Source organism: Natator depressus, chromosome 10, assembly GCF_965152275.1.
Source record: "Natator depressus isolate rNatDep1 chromosome 10, rNatDep2.hap1, whole genome shotgun sequence".
Lineage (NCBI taxonomy): Eukaryota > Metazoa > Chordata > Testudines > Cheloniidae > Natator > Natator depressus.
Genome location: NC_134243.1, coordinates 74,303,979 through 74,317,319, shown reverse-complemented (window position 1 = coordinate 74,317,319; position 13,341 = coordinate 74,303,979). Strand labels below are relative to the sequence as shown.

At 41.9% G+C, this 13,341-nt stretch overlaps 2 long non-coding RNA genes across 2 annotated transcripts in view; one reads left to right on the top strand and one right to left on the bottom strand.

The window, feature by feature from the left end:
* LOC141995366 (uncharacterized) overlaps positions 1-13,341 on the top strand; it is a 56,445-nt gene that overhangs the window by 16,854 nt on the left and 26,250 nt on the right. The window contains exons 2-3 of the long non-coding RNA XR_012641312.1: positions 4,722-4,997; positions 5,913-5,988. This is a non-coding gene — a long non-coding RNA (uncharacterized LOC141995366). The remainder of the gene's footprint in view (positions 1-4,721; positions 4,998-5,912; positions 5,989-13,341) is intronic.
* LOC141995365 (uncharacterized) overlaps positions 1,035-13,341 on the bottom strand; it is a 187,769-nt gene continuing 175,462 nt past the window's right edge. Inside the window, exon 5 of the long non-coding RNA XR_012641311.1 lies at positions 1,035-1,065. This is a non-coding gene — a long non-coding RNA (uncharacterized LOC141995365). The remainder of the gene's footprint in view (positions 1,066-13,341) is intronic.

Below are 13,341 nucleotides of genomic sequence, written 5' to 3'. Positions count from 1 at the left end.
AGCCTGCTGGTATCCCTTAAAGCCCCAGGTTGGGGAGAAGAGGCCAACCTTCCATCCCTTAGGATAACAGAAGCAAGCAGTGACTCCAGGACTTGATGGGATGTCCCTTGGAGGTCTTAGTTTGTCAAACAGTATCTTGACTCTGAAAGGCTTGGTTTATGGGTAATCCCTGTGAACCAAAGAGCAGTGTTCAGTTCTGGAAGGAAAGGAGGGATTTAAAGAGATGAGAATTGGTGATAGAAATTTCATAATCCCTAATTCTAACAGACCAATTGCCAAAAGGCAACACATCCAGTGTGGTGTTTCCTTAGAATAGTGGTTTTCAACCATGGGTACGTGTACCCCTGGGGGTATGCAGAAGTCTTGCAGGCGGTACATCAACTCATCTAGATGGTTGCCGAGTTACAACCGGCTACATAAAAAGCACTAGCAAAATCAGTACAAACTAAAATTTCATACAATGACTTGTTTGTACTGCTCTATATATGATACACTGAAATGTAAGTACAATATTTATATCCCAATTGATTTATTTTATAATCATATGGTAAAAAATGAGAAAGTCAGCAAATTTTCAGTAATAGTGTGGTGTGACACTTTTGAATTTTGAATCAGCATGTCTGATTTTGGAAACAAGTAGTTTTAAAGTGAGGTGAAACTTGGTAGTATGCAAGACAAATCAGCCTTCTGAAAGGGATTCAGTAGTCTGGAAAGGTTGAGAGCCACTACCCTAGAACACATCTGGGCATTATTAATTTATTAATAGAAGTCTTTTGCTGCACGTGAGATAAATCAGCCATCATTACCGCGTCAGCCCACTGATAACAGTGTTTCTCTTGGGAATCTGCATGTTTATTTCATGTAGAAGATTTAAGGGAGAGGTGAATAAAGTTTTAAAATAATTCAGCAAGGTCTGGGGCTTCAATCAGAAAGGGATGCCCCCTATATCCATGGTTGTGTTACCTGAATCTCCCAGCCCTGGATGATGGACATGGAGTTCTGGAGACACACAGACATTTCCTCTCTCTAACCTTTGCTTCACGAACTTCACCCTCTTATGTAGACCTGGGCACATTCAAAACAAAGCCAATATTTGCAAAAGGTCAGACAAGAAAAATAGGGAGGAAAATATACGAAGAGAAATAGCATGAGGAAACAAACAAGCAAACATCCATCTACATGTTTACCCAGGTCAACCATTTTGGGTAACAGACCGTGGGAATTACAGACAGTGGTATTGGGAAAGTGCTGTTGGCAGCCATTGAGAGCAGGATACCAAGGACAGTTTGCTGTAGTGGAAGGGCTACAGTTACACATGACATTTTGTTTATTTTGATTTTTAGCTTCAACTTACAATCTTATCAACTTTAAAAGGAACAAACTTCAAAACCATGAACCACGGCGGAATAGGATAAGCCCTGTAACTGGCTTGATTTCCTTCCTGCCACTCTATCATGTAATTGAGTTGAGGGAGCAATGTCTTTTCATGTATTCGGGGGGTGACATCACAAGCCCATACATAAGTGAGTTACTAATAACGATCAAACGACCAAGTCCATCCTCGTCTCTGATTTCCCAGTGTGTTCGTCTCCAATGTGTTATGTTTTAAAATGTAACTGCAAGGGAGCAGAGATAGCCTTTATTTCTATGTACTATACAGCACCGAGCACACTGATGGTGCTAAGCAAATAACAGGACAAAAATACCTATTAATTCTGGATAGAGAAGCAATTGGTCTTGAACCCCTTCTAGACAATTAAGAGTTGAAGACTTTCATTCTATGCTATTGGAAAGGTTATTTTCCATAGACTTGCAATAAGATTGCACGACTTTCATCTTTACTCTTGATATCACAAGACGCTCATGTGCGTCTAGCAGATGATAATCAGTGGTGACCCTACCAAAACTTGCCTTTTTAAACCTATCATAAATAGATATGGTTATTCCCTTTTATTTTCCTATACTGAATACCTTGAGCACTGAGGCTATTTAATTGCAAAATTTTATTTAGTTGTCTAAAATAACTGGTACATTTGGAAAGGCTGTCCAGCCATAGACAAACTGTGTGTGTGTGTGGGGGGAGAGCGGGACAGTGTCATGTAGCTTTGCTAAATCTTATTAGTGTACAAAGATAAACTCCGTTTGCCCAGTTTACATGGGTCTGTCTTGGGTTAGACCTGCCGAGCATACTCAGCCCAGTCTAGCTCCCACAACAACAACACAACAAAATCAAACAAGCTGTAAGTTAGAATTGTTGCTCTTAAATAAAGCTGATTTGAGTGTCTGGTTTTTAAGAAAAACTCCTTTACCGTATACTAAGCACCTTGGCTTGACTGGCAGTGAATTTCCTGGCCTAGTCTGCTGGGAACTTTAAATGAACACAAGCAATTATAAACCCAAAGTCTGTAGCAATTTGTAGGCATTATCTCAGGATAATTACCCTGAAACGTTCACGTTGCAAAGCAAAGGTAGATAATTTAAAAATCCATTTTTCTCTGTCTGCATTACTGTTTGGGCATAAGACCCTTCCCTTTTGCGGGCATTGTAGTGAGATAATAAAGCCTGAAATTGGTCCTTTGAAGATACCTATTGCAGTTTGTTAGAAAGCAATGAAGACAATCTTGTTTGACCTTTCTTAGCTGTATTATACTTAAATACCTAGACAAGTTTAATTTCTCAGCACAAACTGACAAAAGCCAGAGGACTGAAAGTCAAAGTAAAAAAACCTGCCCTTAATGAGCTAAGGACAATAGTACCATCTACAGGGCCTCAGAGCAAATGGCTGCTTCCCTGCTTTGTGGGTAGGGTAAGTACTCCATGGGTGTGCTGAGCCCTGGACTAGTTGTGACACCCACTCTGGCAGTGTGAGCAACACCCTAACATTTTCTTGGGATTCCCTTTTGTGGAGCCAATGAAGTCTTGAGAATGCACTCAGCTCCCACCTACATAACCAGGGAAAACAACCTGAGAAGCTGCTGAATGCAGCTCATAGTAAAGCAAAGGTCCCTGGTTTTGGTGGCTTCCCCATTCCCCCACCCCAAGCTTACAGGGAAAGGGACTGAACAACCTGGTAAACCCTGCCCAGCTGAAAGTAAAGATTGCTCTGTCCCTGTCACGAGTGATGGAGAAGATGATGACAAATCTCCCACTGTGAAGGACCAGCAGCAGGAGAGATGCTAGTGGTGTGATACTTGGATGAACCAAGAACAGTCCACATTTTTTTTGGCGGGGGCGATGGAGGGGTTGTGCTATTAAAATATGGGATCGGTACATGTTTCATGCTCTGATGTAATCAAGCCAAGCAAAAATCTACCCATGCCACATATACATATGTAAATCTATGTATACATACAGCCACCCATCAGCACACCTACCCACCTACACAATACACACACACACACACATTTAATAGGGTAGATTTTTGCTTGGCTTGGCAATATCAAACCATGTGTGTTATATAATATTCTTAAAGAGTGATGATGGATTTTTGAATCGCAGCGTCATTTACTCTAGTGAAGAAGCAGGTCCTTCTCACGTTGACTTTAATGGGGACAGGATGAAGCCCCGCAGGTGGGAAATGGAAGGCTTAAAGTATAGACAGTGGAGAAAGGCAAACAAATTTGAACACTTCCCCAGCCTTTGGTTGGGGCGGGGATGTCACTCCTTTCCTGAACTCCACCTCAGTGGACCCACTCCACATCACTTCATTTTCCCCCCTTAGCCATTGTACAGTCATGTCAAAACTAAGACAGTGGAAGCTACATGTATTCTTCTAATGGGATGGCACTATTATGTGGATGTAATGCAGTGTTTCCTACAATCTGTGAGGAATGTTATAACAGGGGTTTGCTGTATCTTTTACTTGAGATTCTTGGGTGAAATGCACTATAGAAGTGCAAAGCCTCATTGTTCATTATCATCAGGTAAACAGAACTGGGGAGCCAATAAAGCAGCTACACCCATTTATCACAGAGTATTTACCAGTGGATTTTTCTTTTTAAAACAGAACCTTTAGTCAAAGTGAGCTCAAGTCTGCGAGGTGCTGAGTGCCTACAACATTCCGTCAGCTTCAGTGGGAGCTCAGGCCTCTCAGAGCTCACAGGTGGTGCTGACCACCTGGCAGGATCAGGCCCAGAATTAGCAGAAGACTATGGGTTATTACTTATTCCAGCTCTAAGGGTACTGCTCAGTGTGTCTGTTGCAATTGCAGTTCCTCTTTTTGGCTCCAGAGAGTATGGCTCTTTTTTTTTTTTTTTTTTAATAGTTGAGGTGTAGAGTGAAAGGTGGGCAGGAGAAGAGGGACAAAGAGAGTTATCAATAAGGGGGCCAGCTGTGTGAGGTTACTGACCTGATTTCAAGCGTACCGGGGTACTCCATGACCCCTGTAATTTTACTGCCTCCTGAGTTATCGTTTGTGATTTTCACTGGAGTGAAATGATACATCAGGGAACAGTAAGGATTCCAGGAGCCCACAGATAGACAGAATACAAAGTACCTACCAAAACAGCTGCCATACCTCTGGCAAATATATTTTTTTAATCTTTTACAATGGAGACTTCAACTGCCTATCCAGATCCCCTGAGGTGTGGTTAATTGAAAACACTAGAGAAGGGAACGTTTTTTACAATCGTGGGCCCAGTTCACAGTGCAGACGCTATACAGGCACCTGCAACTCAGCTGTCAAGGAGCTTAATCCAGATTCAAACGTCCCCTCTTCGCAGCTGTGGAATGTAGCCTCGGAGCTCCTGCTGCTTCCCCATGAAGACCTGCTCCCCTCAATGACCACAGAAAGAACACTGCTGACTCTGCCAATGTTGTGCTCAGTGGAGTTCACACCGAATGGGGATGGAACAAATTCTAAGGCTGCTTAGCAACATACCAGAGGCCAATCAGAGCCACAGAGAGACTTAAAAGATAACATCAGGAAAAATATTCATCAAAAATGAGCTGATGTCAATCAAAGGAGAAGGATCGTCATTGGCAGAAGAATGGAGAAGGTATTCTGTTAGAAACAGTATAGCTTATCCAGCTTCTAGCTGGAAACACAGTTGGCTTGCAAACACAGCTTCCACACGTAGTTATGGCCAATCTTTAAAGTCATGATGACTGGCCTAACTCTTTCAAATACTACGTGTTTACTAGAACTGGTTTAAAAAAAAAACCCAAAGCTTGCAAGATATTAAAGTGTTTGAATTGGTTCTAATTTTTCTGTGAAATAGCGATCTCACTTTTCTATGAAAAAATCACTCCCACCAAAAATGTAGAATTGTTTTCTATTTGTGTGTGTGTGTGTGTGTGTGTGGTGGGGGGGGGGGCGGGGAACCCTCTCTATTACCTTTTTAATTTGTTCTCCCTTATAAAAAGAAAAAAAAAGGAGCTTTTTTCCTCATTGAAACAAAATGCAGTTTTAAAAAGCTTTCACTGGAAAATGAAAAACGTGGCCAAAACAATAATTATTTTTTGTTTGGGTTGAAAAGACATTTTCCACTGAAAGAAGTTCAGGTGGAACATTTTTGACCAGCTTTAACATTTACGACCAGCTCTAACATTTACACAGTTTTTTAAACCACTTTAACTTGGATAAATGATTCCAGACCCTTTATAGGAAAAGTCTGATAACATTTAATTAGCATCAAATGACTAGGATGCTATATAAATGACTCCTAAACAACTAGATCTTTGTTTCCCTGCTAAAGAATTCAAAAAGTGGGTTTAAAAATTCTATAGAAAGTTATCACCATTTATTACATTTTACAGAACTTCCCCATAAAGGCTAAACCATTACATCCATTTTATATGAAACATGCATATTTTTAATGGTCTGTGAAAGATTTTTTTCTTTTTAGTGGATTAGGACTGTTAAGAGTTGCTTGATTGGGAGCCCTGTACTGAAATCTTTTTTTGTTCAATAGAAGAAATGCAACACAAGATGTGTTATAGTCAGCATCTATCTTGAGCTGGAGTCAGAGAGGAGAGCAGAGACTGCTGGTAAGATTACTGGTTAATGCCGTTTGTGGTGATTTTGTGATATGGACGCCTTTTAAACGAAACTGACCCTTTTTGCCAAAAACTAGTTCATTTCACTCAGGCCAGTGAACAGCCACAACTTGGTAACAAAATCAAGTCACCAATTGCTTGGCCCAGACTTGAACTGGTGGCCTACAGGTAAAAGGCTGCGAGTCCCAAACAAGTAAAACACATTTAAAATTCTGCTGTTCAAGGCAAAATGCACTGCTGGGGCAAACTACCAACAATTCACTCCGTTTGGGGCCAACCCCTCCTCCAAAACTCAGCCAACAGAATGTTTCTCCTACCAGCTTGTGGGAATATTCCTCTTTCTTTCCCTTTTAAGGCAGGAGTTCACAACAGATCATCAGCTTTAATCTTGACATTCCTATCCATTTCATGTCAAGCCTTAGGGTTTAATTATGACTATGACAGCCAGAGCCGCCGTAGCGGGGGTGTAGAGGTGAAGTGGGAGTGCAAAGTTGAAGTGACTAAAGACATCATGCCTCAATAGGACAAAGGCAGGGAAAATACGTTCCTGGGTTCTGGGTGGAGCATGCTCAGCAGTGCTAGTGGCTATAGCTTTATAAAAGGCGCAGCATGACCCTCCAGTTGCTAGGAGGGGCACAGGTGGCCATGTGCTCATCCACCCAGTTTGGCCCATTTGAGGGCTGGAGCGCTGTTGCCAGTGCAAGCCAGCTCCTCCTTGTGCTCAGGGAGTGTGAGCAGTAGCTTCCCTCCTGCCTGCTACACAAGAATGTGGGTATGAGGGGAGATTCAACCTACCCTTTTGCCCTTCTAGTGCACTTGTGCAGTATGGACCTTGTGAGTTTGAAGGCTGACCGGACTTTTGTTTTACGCCTGGCAAAAGACAACGAACAATATCCCCGACACACATGAACCGGTATTTCCCACCCCCCCACCTCACATTCCCCAAGTGATTTTGCAGAGGAGGACACTGTATCTCTCGATTTTAAAACCTCATTTCAATGCATTGGCAGGGAAAAATGTTTTCAGCTTCCCCCATGCTCCCTTGCCTGCTTTGTGGCTTGATTTAATTTTACCAGGCTAGAGCCAGAACAATTATCTGATTCTTCATGTACGGCATGCTTTCCGTGGTCATTTCTGAAGTTTTACTGGTTCGTAACCTCTGTAATCAGAAGACCCAGTTAAAAAAAAAAAAAAAAAGAAAGAAACTAAGCGAACAGGCAGGAATTTGTTCATATTATCCCTTCCGAGCTGTCCAGGCTTTCATCCTCTTCTCTCCCACACATGCCCTTATTGCTCCGCGACTCACCCACCAATGAGGGTCTGTCAGTGGCAGTGAGGGGTCAACATCAAAGCACTTTTACAGCTAGCAGCTTGCAGCTAATGCTGGCATTATGGAGCGAAATAGACCAAGAGAGCCAGAGAGAGAGAGAAGCATAGGGATTGAATGAATGGCTCTCTCATATAAAAAAAGGGACCAAAGAATAGAACAAAACCTTCTATTCTCCCACTCTTTATAATACTCCTGAGCTGAGTGTGCGTATGTGGTACACAGCTGAGTTTGAACTGCATTAGCACTCTTTCAGTTTACAAACAAGAGGCCTAATTTAGAAGAAAAATCTCCTATCTGATTATTTCTTTGTGCTCACCCATGTGGCAAAAAATGTCTGTACAGAGAAGTGGGGGGGAGGGGGGAGAGGGGGGCTACTGAGGTGGCTTATTAACTTCTCAGGCTATATCATGATTGTGAAGGGCAATTGGGAGATCATTATTCATCCATAATTTCCAGACTCAGAAAAACAAAAGTATAAAATATGTGCAGCGAAGTCTGGCGGGATTGCTGTTTGTCCCTACACCAGCATGATGACAATACGCTGAGTACACCCGATATTGGCAGCAAGTCTGATGCTAAATCTCCCCGCCCCCCAAATACTAATGAATTATTTTGTCCGATGCCACAGATATCAAGATTGGATGTCTTTCTAAAAGATGTGCTCTAGCTCAGCCAGAATTTGCGGACTTGATTCAGGAATCACTTGGTGAAAATCTATGGCCTGTGCTATTCAGGAGGTCAGGCTAGATGGTCAGAATGGTACCTCCTGGCCTTAAAAATCGACTAATCTATATTTTGAGCACTGGAAATCAAAGCTACTGTGTCAATGAGAGGTGTTCTGCAGAGATTCTGGAGTTTATGCTGATATGAAAGCCACAGGTTTGCTACTGACTGCATCTGGAGAATCTTGCTCTTTTGTATTAGGTTTAGCTGAATGATAGCTACAGTATCACTGGCTGACTGAGCCTGGCCCTGCTTTGAGGCAGTCAAATCGGGAGCAATGGGCATGAAGGAGTGAGCAGCTGGCAGCTTGGAAGAAATACTGGGAGAAGTTCAGTTTGGTTCTCAAATAGACATCAGAGGAGAAGGTAGGGAATGCAGCAATAGTGCAATGTGGTCATAAGAACGTAAGTGGCCAGGGCCAGGTGCCCCAGAGGGAATGAACAGAACAGGGAATCATCAAGTGATCCATCCTCTGTTGCCCATTCCCAACTTCTGGCAAACAGAGGCTAGGGACACAATCCCTGCCCATCCTGGCTAATAGCCATTAAGGGACCTATCTTCCAGACCTAAGGATAAGCCTGAGCCTCAAGGCTTTAATCCAGATCCAAATTTCCCCAAGAATCAGGGACATCTGGACACAAGGATTTGGTTCAGGCCCATGTCTAGGTGAAACCCACACCTACCTCTTGGATAATATCCCATTTTGTAAGGGGCATGTAGTAGATGAAGGGGACTTAACCTGCACGGAAAGGGCCACGTTCTGCACTGAATTACACCATATGTAGCCACATTGACTTGAGGGGTATAAGACGCACACATTTAACTCAGTAAGCTTGGTGGTCTTGAGTATCTTGCCATGTTTTTCTCTTTGAAGCCATGAATGGAGACATCATAGCATGGATGGGATAGTTCACAGATGATGGAAACAGAAATAAACTAATCTCCAAGATTAGGGATAGCTCAGTGGTTTGAGCATTGGCCAGCTACACCAGGGTTGTGAGTTCAATCCTTGAGGGGTCCATTTCGGGATCTGGGGCAGAAATTCAGGGGAATTGGTCCTGCTTTGAGCAGGGGTTGGACTAGATGACCTCCTGAGGTCGCTTCCAACCCTGATATTCTATGAACCTGAAGAAAATAGCACTGAGCTTGAAAAACTGCTAGTTTAGTTTGGGGGAGTCTGTGTTGACCTAGGCATTTATACTCCACACATTTGCACTGTTTTTAGAGACAAACCTGGGAGTCTGAGACATAATGAACACTACTACTCGCTTCTTTTGTACAAATAGGACAAGAATCTAATGGAGCTGACCCTCAGTTTACACTGCTAAAAGAGGAACCCACAAGCTCTCAGACCAAAAGAGAAGGGATAAATAAAATTGCCACATAACCCCAAGATGTCTTCACGCCCTGAGTGTTGCTTTAATGGCTTATGTGGTAAGATCTTGACATGACAATATGTTAACATGACAATATGTTTCAGAGTCCTTCATAGTATTATATGTATAAGACTTAAGCCTAAGCTTCAAATCATTATCACACATTATAGTTTCCCTTGTTGATAGGATAAGTCATGTCCTTTGGTACTCATATGCTCTCTTTAGGTGCTTAGAAATCATAATTAACTCAAACCTACAGTCTTTTCTTCTAAGCAACATTTTGAACCTTTCCTCCTTTGATATCCCTTCCATACCATGGAGAAATAGAGGTGTGGTTGAAATGGAACATCCCACAAGAGGGTTTTAACAGGTAATATCTTACCTCTTTACCTTTCTAATTTCAACATAAGACTAAAATTCCATTTAAAAATTCATAGTATAAGAATGTTAAAATTTTAACAATTTAGCACTCAAAAGGCAACAAACACCAAAGTTAATTTATACATATCCTTAACTCTGCCCCACTGAACATATTTTTATTTATTTATTTATTTATTTAAATTTAAATAACTATAAAGAGGCCTATCCAAGACTCTAGGCATTTTAACATACCATTAACAATATCATTACATTTCAGCAACATTAAAATAATCAATTCAAGAGGAACTTGGCCAGCCAGTCCCCTACCATGATTCCTTTCTGTTCCTTCCTTGATGTGGGGAGTAGACTCTCATCCTTCTCAAAAACCCTATCAAATGTGTCTTTTGCAGTGCATCTGGAAGATTACCAAATCTGGGCTATTTTGAACCAAGGAAAGGTGGGCATGGGTGGATGGAATGAGTTCCAGAGTCCTGGAGCCTTCACAGAGAATGTCCTGCCAGCTGCCTTTTCTATTACAATAGAGTCTTTAATTACTTGATCACATACTATTTTGGGGCATTTTTTCCTACAATTTATTTTCACTCTCCTCCAGTTACATATTAACACCCTCATAATGTCCAGTAGAGCTACTGACTTGCTTAGGTGTCATTCTGGTGCTGTGCAACAAACTAAAGTGAACACATCGATGTCTTATGTATGCTGACAAATATTTGTTATGGCCCTGATCCAAAACCCATCGAAGTCAATGGGAATCTTTCCACTGGTGTTTGGATCTGGCCTTGTTACTCTATGTTGTTCTAATACTTAAACTATGGTAAGAATAGTTTTCTCTGTGTTTTTCATATCAATGGTATCCAGGGACGCTGGAATAAAATGAACACTACATTCTCCTAGAACAGTGGTGGGCAACCTGCTCCGCTGGCAGGCCGTGAGACAGTTTGTTTACATTGACCGTCCACAGGCACGGCCGCCCGCAGCTCCCAGAGGCCGCGGTTTGCAGTTCCTGGCCAATGGGAGCTGGGGAAGCGGCATGGGGCTGCAGGGACATGCTGGCCACCTCTTCCCGCAGCTCCCATTGGCCAGGAACTGTGAAATATGGCCTCTGGGAGCTGCGGGCAGCCATGCCTGCAGACGGTCAATGTAAACAAACTGTCTCACGGCCTGCCAGCGGATTACTCTGACGGGCTGCGTGCTCTAGAAGGTGATTCACATAGGTATTTGATTCTGTGGGGAGAAAAAAACACTGCATGGTATTTTGGACATGGGGTGGAAATGACTGAAAAAAGGAGCTAGAATAGAAACTTTAACTATAGAGGTCACTAGCTACCATTGTTTCTACAAAATATTAAAATTTGGAGCGTCAGCTACATCACTCAGAAATGTGTGTTGGCACCGAAAGGTTTTCAATGAGAAAATGTAAGCAAGTACTAAGGGCCAGACCCTCAGCTAGTGTAAACTGTTGCAGCTCCATTGTGGAGCTATGTCCATTTACACCAGCTAAGGATCTGGCCCTGTATGGGGTTCTACACACTCAGTGCTGTCTAGCGGTTAATATATAAAAATTCTCTAATGATTTAAAGTATGGCATAAAAAATGAGTCACCATGAAAATCAACATGATAGTAAGGGGAAGTGGGTTGCCTGGGGAGAAACCTCAGTCGTTGCCTTTAGGACTTGCTAGGCTAACTCCAAATTCTTATTTATATTATGATACTTGCCACCATTGTTCATTAGTTAGTATGTGTTCATAACTGCAGACTGTTACAGACAGAAAATAAGGACATAAATATTTAACCTTTGAAGAGCGAACTCATTTACTGGAATTCCAACTTTATGAACTAAGGTTATAAATATATCTCAGATGTACTGCAACCAACATAATATAATGAGACCACATGAATGGCTGTCATCGTCTTTAACCTTTGATTGTTTAAAAGCTCAGATCTTCATTTGTATTAAGGGTTAGCCATGATGAACAATGAACTGAGCTGTCCAATCAACAGGCATATGCTATTATGGCATATGTCACTGAAAGAAGCCATCCCACCGCCTTCTTCCCAGTCACTGTAACTCAGCTGTAGCCTGTCGAGAGGTCGAAAAGGATGTACATTTTAAAGTTGTCTCGTGGGGCCTCTGTTATGCTAGAAAAATCTTTTCACTTGCCTGAGAATGGCCGGTTTATATTATAGATGTTTTAAATATTCAAATTCAAAGACTAGAAACAAAGTGCATTTTAAAAAAAGTATGTTGTCCCTGGCAAAGGTCTGCTTTTAGGTGCGTATATATAGGACTGGATGTCAGGATCTCCTATATGCTAAATCCCGGTCTTAATGTCTCTTTGTGTGTGACTTTGGATTAGTGTCTTAATTTCTCTGCCACAGTTTACCTTTCTGGGCAAGGAAGAAGGGTGTCTACACTGCTAGGTTTAGCCCCGTAGAGTGAGCTCCGTGAGCCTGAGGTAGGTGACCTGGGCTCTGAGACTTGCTGCCACAGAGTTTGTTTTTTGCTGTGTAGCTGTGCCATAAGTGACTTGCTCAAAGTCACACAAGAAGTCTGTGGTCGGGCAGAGAGTACAACCTAGATCTCTGGTCTCCCAATCTTGTGCTTCAGCCATAAGACCAGCCTTCCTAAATGCTAAAGTATTGTTATTCTAATCAGACTTATGAACTCATAAAACCCTCTCTGTTATAAAAAGCTTTGTTACAATGCAGAATAATACAATATGCTCAATTAACAAATTTACTGTCAAGGAAGAAAATACAAACCAATTGATAAATTAAACAGTAATAAGTCACCAGGACCAGATGAGATTCATCCAAGAGTTCTGAAGGAACTCAGACACGAAACTGCAGAACTACTACCTGTGGTATATAACCTATCACTTATATCAGTTTCTGTACCAGATGACGGGAGGATAGCTAATGTGACACCAATTTTTTAAAAAGGCTCCAGAGGCAATCCTGGCAATTACAGGCCAATAAGCCAAACATCAGTACCAGGCAAACTGGTTGAAATTGTAGCAAAGAACAGAATTATCAGACACAGATGAACACAATTTGTTGGGGAAGAGTCAGCACGGCTTTTGTAAAGGGAAATCATCCCTCACCAATCTGTTAGAATTCTTTGAGGGGATCAACATATGGACAAGTGTGAGGCAGTGGATATAGTGTTCTTGGATTTTCAGAAAGCCTTTGACAAGGCCCCTTACCAAAGGCTCTTAAGCAAAGTAAGTTGTCATGGGATAAGAGGGAAGGTCCTCATATATCAGTAACTGGTAAAAAGACAGGAAACAAAGGGTTGGAATAAATGGTCCGTTTTCAGAATGGAGAGAGGTAAATAGCGGTGTCCCCTAGAGATCTGTGCGGGGATCAGTCCTATTCAACATCTTCATAAATCATCTGGAAAAAGGGGTATACAATGAGGTGGCAAAGTTTACATACTATACATACAAAATTATAGGATCTAAATAGCTGTTACCACTCAAGAAAGAGATCTTGGAGTCACTGTGGATAGTTCCCTGAAACCATCCACTCAA